This window comes from Anabrus simplex, chromosome 13 (genome assembly GCF_040414725.1).
Source record: "Anabrus simplex isolate iqAnaSimp1 chromosome 13, ASM4041472v1, whole genome shotgun sequence".
Lineage (NCBI taxonomy): Eukaryota > Metazoa > Arthropoda > Insecta > Orthoptera > Tettigoniidae > Anabrus > Anabrus simplex.
In genome coordinates, this window is record NC_090277.1 from 103,785,405 (window position 1) to 103,796,738 (window position 11,334).

Sequence of the window (11,334 nt, forward strand, 5' to 3'; positions counted from 1 at the left end):
CATTTAAGTCATCGGAAGGCACACCATCTACAACTTTCCTCAACCACTCTAAATTTTCTGGAGTCACAAACTTGAGCAGAGACAAAATGTCCATTTTTTTTACCAACTTCTGTCCAGAAGGCAACACTTTATTTAAGTTTAAATCCTCTTTATATTCAGTGTACCGGTTGGTACACCTATACGCCGCACATTTGAATTTTCCGCCTGAAAGTACTCCTCTGCAGCTGAAACTCTGAACTTTAAAACTAAATTAATTCAACCGTTTATCTGAAGATGTCACTGTGTTAATTTCGAATTGTTTTTGTTTACTAATTATCAAGAAGTGTGGACATTCTCTCACAGATGTCTCTACCAAAATCTATGATCATGCACCCTTCTTGAAGATATTTTATACTCATAAGTTTTCCTATAACTAAATTTCGTTCTTTCATTTGTAGGTTGGCAATATTAATCTTTCTTTCCGCTAGTTTTGAACTTCGCCAATCCAGAATTTCTTTAATTAATTTTGGACCAATCGTGTCCTTCTTCTTCATATTTGAAGTGTAAACTTTAACCGACCAATAAACGCATGTGGGTGTGTCTTAATTATTCATGAAAGGTCTCGAATCTTCCTCGAGAGTATAAAAACTGCTGACTTTCCGGGCTCTCCGCCACTCGTACAACATCTAGCTTAGTGTATAGCAGGAGGCGGGAAGCGCCTCTTTCATCCGCCAGCAGCTCTTCAACAAGGTAATGGCCGTTTAACATCGTTCTTCTTTCCGTGCTAGCTCAGCAGTTTAACCCACGGGGCAGGTCCGAAACCTTTAATACGTAACCTATAACTTAAAACATGTAATTTTTTTCCATCTTTGTAAGACTTCATATATCTTTAAATGTAAATAGGGGATAGAGAGTGCTTTACCCTCTCGAACTCCCCTTCGTTTCTGAATTGAGGTGACTATGTTTTCGTAACTTATTTTCTACTCTTTGCTAATGTGTTAAATTTTTTTATACGAGTCACCTCTATAGTATGGGAATAGCCCCTGTGTATCGGCTTAGCGCCACTTAGGTTTTAACAAGCTTTCATGTAGGAGTGCAAGTACACGCCTCCATTCATCTTGATATTTTTGGGCCATTTAATTAATCTGTTCCTTTTCCACGAAGGCCCAGTAGATTGGGTACTAGATACCCCTGTTTCCTTGTAGGTGTGCCTTGAGGGCAGTTGATAGCAATGTTGGTTGTTGCCTCTGATAGGCTCGAAAAATTGAGAGCGGGTTAGCTCTTTCACTTGTGGTAAATGTGCCTCAGAGAAGCTTGAGATTTAAAGGTGGGAGCAAACGCTCCATTGTATTGAGGGAATTTCTGCCCTTTGGTAATATGTTGGTTGTGAGCTGAGAGCTCAGGAATTGTAAAAATTAGGGCTTGTGGCCCAGATTATTAAAGTCTATCTAAATCCCGGCTTTCTTGGTCTTGTACCTGATTTGACTTGTTGTTATTTGTTAAAAATCCGAAAATTTTTATGTGAAAATTGTTAAGTTTTGAAAATATAACCTTTATTGAAATTTTAATTCCTCTTTCGGCCTTGTAGTTAGACCCATTCCAGCCCGCACATTCTTTCACCTCTGCTGATCCACCAAAACACGGTAACGTTCAGTAAGAGTTCTTTTCTTTGAGAAAATATTAAACGGCTGTGATAATAAGCCACTGTGGTCTCACATGATTAACAGCTGAAAGTCGCCTGCAAGGAAACATCATGGTTGGCCATGACAAACAGCATTGATACCACACGCCATAAAAACTTAAAAACCATATTGAAATACTTGCTTCTAGTACCATCTAGGATCGTCAGAGACAAACTATTTTTTATGGATATTAAAACAGATATCGGGAATTCAGAATTCATGTCCTCAATTGTTTCTCTATACTACCGTTGCTACGTCACACACTCACATAACGTAGGTAACGATACTACGTCGTTCAATGGTTGTATCGTTCATTTATTTACTCTTTGCATAAGAACGATATAAACAAAATGTCCATGCAATATTTAGTTTAATCCACGTAAGAAAAATACTTCAAATATTGTGAACAGAAAAACCGTTAACACGTTTACACAACTTAATTGTGTGATGGCCCGCACCATGTGCTAAACTATTATCCAGCAACGTGAAAATTTATGTATAATATATCCGCAAGAAAAACCGAACAGTTCTCGGATGTCTTAGCCTACCGCTTGTGCTTGTGGGGTGGTAGAATAACGCCCAAGGTAATCCCTGCCTGTCGTAAGAGGTGACTGAACGGGGCTTCTGGGTTGGCGACCACGGGGCACTTAGGTGAGTCCTGGGATTACTTCCACTTGTGCCAGGCTCCTCGCTTTCATCTGTACTATCCGACCTATCTTGGTCAACTCTTGTTCTTTTACGACCCCGACGGTATTAGGTTAGGGAATCCTAAGGAGTCCTTCATTTTCACGCCCTTCGTGGCCCTAGCTTTCTTTGACCGATATCTCCATTTTTTGAAGTGTCGGATCCCTTGCATTATTCTCTCCAATTAGTGTTATATAGAGGATGGTTGCCTCGTCGCAATAAAACAATTATCACAACCACCATCTGAATTTATTTTCGACGTGTGAACGGCTCTCAACTTGAGAGCGTAGGTTGACGACCATGGGGCCCGTAGTTAAGTCCTGGCATTGCTTACACTTACTTGTGGCAGGCTCCTCACTTTAATCTATTATATCCGACATTTCTTGGTCAACTCTTGTTCTTTTCCGACCCCAATGGTATAAGGTTCCCGCGGCCTAGGGAGTCTCATTTTCACGCCCTTCGTGGCCCTTGTCTTTCTTGGGCCTATACCTTCATTTTTCGAAGTGTCAGATCCCTTCCATTTTTTTCTCTCTGATTAGTGTTATATAGAGGATGGTTGCCTAGTTGTACTTCCTCTTAAAACAATAATCACCCCAACCACCATCACCACCACCACCACCACATCACGCCATGTGGACGGAGGGCAGTAGAAAAACACCCATGGTACCCCTGCCTGTCGTTAGAGGCCACTGAAGTGAGCCTCAGAGACTCTTTCCCCCTGTGGGTGGAGGGTGATAGAATAACACCCGCGGTAACCCCTGCCTGTCGTAAGAGGCGTCTTGAAGCGGTCCCAGGTGTTCTGAACTTTGTAGCGTGGGTTGCTCTTAGCTGAGTCCTGCCATCGCCTCCACTTAAATGTGCCAGGTTCCTCACTTTCATCTATCCTATCAGACCTCTCTTGGTCAACTCTTGTTCTCTTCCGACCCCGATGCTATCAGGTTTGCGAGGGCTAGGGAGTCTTTCATTTTCACGCCCTTCTTGGCTCTTGCTTTCTTTGGCCGATATCTTCATTTTTCGAAGTGTCAGATCCCTTCCAGTTTTTCCCTCTGATTAGTGCTATGTAGAGGATGGTTGCCCAGTTGTACTTCCTCTTAAAACAATAATCACCAACACCACCACCACCACATCACGCCATGTGGGTGGAGGGCTGTAGAAAAACATACAAGGTATCCCCTGCCTGTCGTAAGAGGCGATAAAAGGGGCACCAGGGGCTCTAAACTTTGGAGCGTGGGTTGGCGACCACGGGGCCCTTAGCTGAATCCTGGCATTGCTTCCACTTACTTGTGCCAAGCTTCTCATTTTTATCTATCCTATCCGATCTCCCGTGGTCAACTCTTGTTCCTTTTTGACCCCGACGGTATTACGTATGCAGGCCAAGGGAGTCTTTCATTTTCATGCCCTTTCGTCGCCCTTGTCTTCCTTTGGCCGATACCTTCATTTTTCAAAGTGTCGGACCCTTTCCATTTTGTCTCTCTGTTTAGTGTTATATAGAGGATGGTTGCATAGTTGTACTTCCTCTTAAAACAATAATCACCACCACCACCTCTTAACATTGCACCCCCTGTGGGTGGGGGCGGTAGAATAACACCCACGGTATCCCCTGCCTGTCGTAAGAGGCGGCTGAACGGAGTCCCAGGTGTTCTGAACTTCTTAGCGTGGGTTGCGACAACGGGGCTTTTAGCTGAGTCCTGCCATCTCTTCCACTTACATTTCCCCCTGTGGGTGGGGGCGGTAGAATAACACCCACAGTATCCCCTGCCTGTCGTAAGAGGCGACTAAAAGGGGCCCCAGGGGCTCTGAACTTTGGAACGTGGGTTGGTAACCACGGGGCTCTTAGCTGAGTCCTGGCATTGCTTCCACTTACTTGTACCAGGCTCCTGATTTTTATCTATCCTAACAGACCTTCCTTGGTCAACTTTGGTACTTTTCCGACCTCGACGCTATTAGGTTTGCGAGGGCTAGGGAGTCTTTCATTTTCACGCACTTCATAGCCCTTGTCTTTCTTTGGCCGTGTTGTACAATAATCACAACCACTTCCACAATCTAACTTCGATATTTGCTCACCTAATAGCAGATAAAATCTAAAATTGATTATTGATTTTAAGTGTACGTTTAATTATTATTTTTTGTATAGATACAGACTACAAAACACTGATAGTAAATAAATAAATCTTCTCAACATAGTGATGAGAAGCCCAGAGGCAGGAAGCTGAGGACGATTAACAGTGGGCCTTGCGGGGTTAATTTGGTAGAACTACTATCACCCCGAAATTGATCGACGGGGGGACACTCTTCCCCGTTGCAGTATTCTTTCTGCTTCCATTGGCCTGTATAAACTCGCCTGAAGCGGTAAATTGGAAGGAAATTTGTTACAAGCCTACACCAGCGTCTAACTATATTCCCTTGGTGGGATCTGGAACACAAGAACGGAATTTATAGGTCACAATGATGCCGATATTGAGAACAGTACAAGGTATTAAATACTACATTTATTTAACCTTTTAGGATAATATATTCTGTGTGTGTACATGTGGCCTCTCACAACATACACAAAGACTGTTTTTTTATTTATTTACTAGCATGCACCCGCGGCTTTACCCGCGTTTATTAATTCAACTGTTTTATATAATAAAAAACTATTTTTTTTCCTTATAGAGCTTCCGGTTGAACTATATTAGTGTCCTTCCAAATGGAGCTAAGATATATAGTGCGTTTGCCTTTCCAATCCCCCTGTGGGTGGGGGCGGTAGAATAACACCCACGGTATCCCCTGCCTGTCGCAAGAGGCGACTAAAAGGGGCCCATGGGCTCTGAACTTTTGAGCGTCGGTTGGCGAACACGGGGCCCCTAGCTGAGTCCTGGCATTGCTTCCACTTACTTGTGCCAGGCTCCTCACTTTCATCTATCCTATCCGACCTCCCTTGGTCAACACTTGTTCTTTTCCGACTCCGATGCTATTAGGTTTGCGAGGGCTAGGGTGTCTTTCATTTTCACGCCCTTCGTGGGCTTTGCCTTTCTTTGGCCGATACCTTCATTTTTCGAAGTGTCGGACCCCTTCCGTTTTTTCCTCTGATTAGTGTTAAATAGAGGATGGTTGCCTAGTTGTACTTCCTCTTAAAGCAATAATCACCACCACGGCTAGGTGCCCCAGGGGCTCTGAACTTTGGAGCGTGGGTTGGCAACCACGGGGCCCTCAGCTGAGTCCTGGCATTGCTTCCACTTACTTGTGTCAGGCTCCTCACTTTCATCTATACTATCTGACCACCCTTGGTCAACTCTTGTTCTTTTCCGACCCCGACGCTATTAGGTTTGCGAGTGCTAGGGAGTCTTTCATTTTCACGCCCTTCGTGGCCCTTGTCTTCCTTTGGCTGATGTCTTCATTTTTCGAAGTGTCGGATCCCTTCCATTTTTCTCTTTGATTAGTGTTATGAAGAGGATGGTTGCCTAGTTGTACTTCCTCTTAAAACAATAATCACCACCACCACCACCACCACCACGGCTAGGGAGTCTTTCATTTTCACGCCCTTCGTGGCCCTTGTCTTCCTTTGGCCGATATCTTCATTTTTCGAAGTACCAGATTCCTTCCATTTTTCCCTCTGATTGTGTTATATAGAGGATGGTTGCCTAGTTGTACTTCCTCTTAAAACAATAATCACCACCACCACCACCACCTTGCCTTTCCAACTCTTGAACAAACCACGTACAGTTGACAATGGGAGAAGCAGCTCCCCCTGTGGGTGGGGGCGGTAGAATAACACCCACGGTATCCTCTGCCTGTCGTAAGAGGCGACTAAAAGAGGCCCCAGGGGCTCTGAATTGTGGAGCGTGGGTTGGCAACCACGGGGCCCTCAGCTGAGGCCTGGCATTGCTTCCACTTGTGTCAGGCTCCTCACTTTCATCTATCCTTTCTGACCTCCCTTGGTCAACTCTTGTTCTTTTCCGACCCCGACGCTATTAGGTTTGCGAGGGCTAGGGAGTCCTTCATTTTCACGCCCTTCGTGGCCCTTGTCTTGCTTTGGCCGATATCTTCATTTTTCGAAGTGTCGGATCCCTTCCATTTTTTCCCTCTGATTAGTGTTATATAGAGGATGGTTGCCTAGTTGTACTTCCTCTTAAAACAATAATCACCACCACCACCACCGGAGAAGCAGCTTTTTCGAAGATGGAGTCCTACAACTTTAAGAGATTGTTCTTGTGCCTTGTTGATGTTCATCGCGAAACTGAAACAAACGGGGAACTGCAGACATCTGAACTTCGTCTTTCAAAAGCTCTGCCGTGTAGTTGATAGACTTGTAACTTCGTAACTTCGTAGAACATCGGGTAATTCTTGTAAAAGTTGCTTGTTGATGACGTTAAAACAATAATCACCACCACCACCGCAAAGTCAGTCTCTCTGAGAATCCCATAGCGAAGCACGGGTACAAAATAAAACAAAAAAAATTTTGTATTAAGGCAAAAAAATCACTAACGAATCAAAAGGTAAAGTGAATTCGCTGAGTAACAGAACACTTGCAATTTACATGCCATTGATTAATTCACTGTCGCACATGAAGCGGATGACGAGATCAGCAGTAGTCGCGTCATCGACTAATAGGCGTTCAAGTGTTTCCTGCAGACAAGGCTCCGTCTTTTAGGCCAGAGAGATCGGCGCACTCTGTGAGGATGTGGGGCACGGTGAAGTCAGCACCACAAGATCACACTGTCCTTCTGTGGGTGGGGGCGGTAGAATAACACCCACGGTATTCCCTGCCTGTCGTAAGAGGCGACTAATAGGGGCCCCAGGGGCTCTGAACCGTGGAGAGCGGTTTAGCGACCACGCCCCTTGACTGAGTCCAGGAATCGCTTCCACTTACTTGTGCCAGGCTCCTCACTTTCATCTATCCTATCCAACCTCCCTTGGTCAACTCTTGTTCTTTTCTTACCCCGACGCTAATAGGTTTGCGAGGGCTAGGGAGTTTTTCATTTTCACGTCCTTCATGGCCCTTGTCTTCCTTTGGCCGATACCTCCATTTTTCGAAGTGTCGGATCCCTTCCATTTTTCTCTCTGATTAATATTATGTAGAGGATGGTTGTCTAGTTGTACTTCCTCGTAAAACAGTAATCACCACCACCGCCACAAGAACAGACTGGGGGGGGGGGGTTCTCCCCTCTTTAGGAGATAAGAGTGCGTAGATCGCCGATGACCTAACCTCAGCCTACACCGTACCATGGCCTCTCTCCGTGACGGTCGGAAAGAGGACCTAGAAAATGTTGGTTGCTCTTTCATCACCGATGATATGAACATGAAGATCTCGCTTCCTAGTGCATGTAGCGTTTATACTGCGGAGTCCCCCTGTGGGTGGGGGCGGTAGAATAACACCCACGGTATCCCCTGCCTGTCGTAAGAGGCGACTAAAAGGGGCCCCAGGGGTTCTGAACTTTGGAGCGTGGGTTGGCGACCACGGGGCCCATAGCTGAGTCGTGACATTGCTTCCACTTACTTGTGCTAGGCTCCTCGCATTCATCGATCCTAACCGACCTCTCTTGGTTGGCCCAGGGGCTCTGAACTTTGGAGCGTGGGTTGGCGACCACGGGGCCCTCAGCTGAGTCCTGGAATTGCTTCCACTTACTTGTGCCAGGCTCCTCACTTTCATCTATCCTATCCGACCTCCCTTGGTCAACTCTTGTTCTTTTCCGACCCCGACGCTATTAGGTTTGCGAGGGCTAGGGAGTCTTTCATTTTCACGCCCTTCGTGGCCCTTGCCTTTCTTTGTCCGATATCTTCATTTTTCGAAGTCTCGGTTCCCTTCCATTTTTCTCTCTGATTAGTGTTATATAGAGGATGGTTGCCTAGTTGTACTTCCTCTTAAAACAATAATCACCACCACCACCTCTCTTGGTCAACTCTTGTTCTTTTCCGACTCCGACGCTATTAGGTTTGCGAGGGCTAGGGAGTCTTTCATTTCATGCCCTTCGTGGCCCTTGTCTTTCTTTGGCCGATACCTTCATTATTCGAAGTGTCGGACACCTTCCATTTTTTCTTTCTGATTAGTGTTATATAGAGGATGGTTGCCTAGTTTTACTTCCTCTTAAAACAATAAATATCCACCACCACCACCGCTCCTCACTTTCATCTATCCTATCTGAACTCTCTTGGTCAGCTCTTGTTCTTTTCCGACCCCGACGCTATTAGGTTTGCGAGGGCTAGGGAGTCTTTCATTTTCATGCCCTTCGTGGCCCTTGTCTTTCTTTGGCCGATATAGTTGAGGACAAATCATGACGACCTCGCCTCACACCACTACTTTCCAGTGGCAGCTCGGTGTTATTAGCGACTTAATAGGATTTACTACCTCTACTGCAGCCCGAGTTGCCAAATCGGCTACTGCACTCTACACGAAGAAAGGGTAAATACTACAGAGAGTGAGGAAGAAAGTGGTTTGGCAGCCTCTCCAAAATAAACAAGGATCACTTAGAACTCCTTAACTCAGCAGGGTGCAGGGTGTGATTGACTACTGGTTTCTAGCTCGCTTCTAGGAACTGAGGCCGTCATGTTTTGTCCCCAACTATACCTTCATTTTTCGAAGTCTCGGACACCTTCCATTTTTTCTTTCTGATTAGTGTTATATAGAGGATGGTTACCTAGTTGTACTTCCTCTTAAAACAATAATCACCACCACCACCACCACCGCTCCTCACTTTCATGTATTCTATCTGAACTCTCTTGGTCAACTCTTGTTCTTTTCCGACCCCGACGCTATTAGGTTTGCGAGGGCTAGGGAGTCTTTAATTTTCACGCCCTTCGCGGCCCTTGTCTTCCTTTGGCCGATACCTTCATTTTTCGAAGTGTCGGACCCCTTCCATTTTTCCCTCTGATTAGTGTTAGAGGATGGTTGCCTAGTTGTACTTCCTCTTAAAACAATAATCACCACCACCACTATACTGCGGAGCTTTACGCCATCTTAGAAGCTCTGCAGTTTGCACTGGGTGATAAAAGAAATAATTTTCTAATGTGTTCTCTGCGGTCTATTGAAAACTGTTTCTCGCAATACCCACGGGTGCAGCAGATTAATGAACTTCTAGTCAGGTTAAGTGATGTTGGCACCAGACCCAATTTTGCCTGGCTTCCAAGCCATGCTGGGATTGCGGGAAATAAACTTGCAGATGAAGCTGCAAAAGAAGAGGTACGTTTACCTCCAAGACCTATGAATGTACCTGCTAAAGATATTTGTTCTCAGCTGCGTTGAAACATCTTGGCGTCCTGGGAATCGGAGTGGCAAGTTATTTGAAATCGCAACAAGCTGAGAGCAATTGAGAATAAGAAATGAACATTTACTCTACTTATGTATGTATGTTGGGTATTCAGCCCGAAGGCTGCTTTGATACTCCACAGCTATGCCAACAGCTGTCATAGATGGCCTAGGCATCACTGAAGAGGCATACTAGGGAAATGAGGAGTGAGGTCATTACCCGTTGCTCTCCTCGCCAAGCCAGAAGTTGCTCACATATCAACATGAAATAAAATACGGTTCTAGCTGGTAACGGCGTTATTGTTTAAGACCTCGTATTGAAAGATTTGTATAAATTGCAGGCTACTATGTAGTAAAGAAACAAACTTGTGGTACTTACAATATCTAAATGATCTTCTCATAAAGTGGATATCTAAACTATCTTCTTATATCTGGATATCTAAACTACCGTATTTACGTGAATAATCCCCGCACCCTAACTTTAGGAAGGCTCATTTTGAAAAAAAAAACCAACATTGACGCAAATAAAACGCGCACCCCAATTTTGTGCCCAATTTTTTTTAAAAAAATATGCGGGGATTATTCGCGTAAATACGGTATATTCTTATATCTGGGTATCTAAACTATATTCTTATACCTCTGAGATTTAACTGCTTGTTCGAGAATTGGTTACGTGAACGAATCGTATCCAAGAAATTTCTCCCCCCTGTGGGTGGGGGCGGTAGAATAACACCCACGGTATCCCCTGCCTGTCGTAAGAGGCGACTAAAAGGGGCCCCAGGGGCTCTGAACTTTGGAGCGTGGGTTGGCGACTACGGGGCCCTCAGCTGAGTCATGGCATTGCTTCCAATTACTTGTGCCAGGCTCCTCACTTTCATCTATCCTATCCGACCTCCCTTGGTCAACTCTTGTTCTTTTCCGACCCCGACGCTATTAGGTTTGCGAGGGCTAGGGAGTCTTTCATTTTCACGCCCTTCGAGGCCCTTGTCTTCCTTTGGCTGATATCTTCATTTTTCGAAGTATCGGATCCCTTCCAATTTTTCTCTCCGATTAGTGTTATATAGAGGATGGTTGCCTAGTTGTACTTCCTCTTAAAACAATAATCACCACCACCCCCACCACCACCACCAAGAAATTTCTTTGTAATTTTTATCCTACATGGAGGATAATAATTGTTTTCACAGAAATCAACAGTAAAATTTGCGGTAAATTAATAATACCATTATTCCTAGAGAAATATAGATACGTAACTACGGTGATTATTTCGCTGTAGACACGACTCTCTTCTGTGACATTCTGCTTCATCGTTTGAGAGAAGTGATAGATAGCCCCAGGAGCTCTGAAATTGGGAGTGTGGGATGGCGACCACGGGATCCTTGGCTGAGTCCTGGCATTGCTTCCACTTACTTCTGCCAGGCTCCTCACTTTCATCTATCCTATCCGACCTTGCTTGGTCAACTCTTGTTCTTTTCCGACCCCGACGCTATTAGCCCCAGGGGCTCTGAACTTTGGAGCGTGGGTTGGCGACCACGGTGCCCTTAGCTGAGTCCTGGAATTGCTTCCACTTGCTTGTGCAAGGCTCCTCACTTTCATCTATCCTTATCGACCTTCTAGGGCCACTCTTGTTCTTTTCCGACCCAGACGCTATTAGATTTGTGAGGGCTAGGGAGTCTTTCATTTTCTCGCCCTTCATGGCCCTTGTCTTTCTTTAGCCGATACCTTCATTTTTCGAAGTGTCGGGTCCCTTCCATTTTTCTCTCTGAT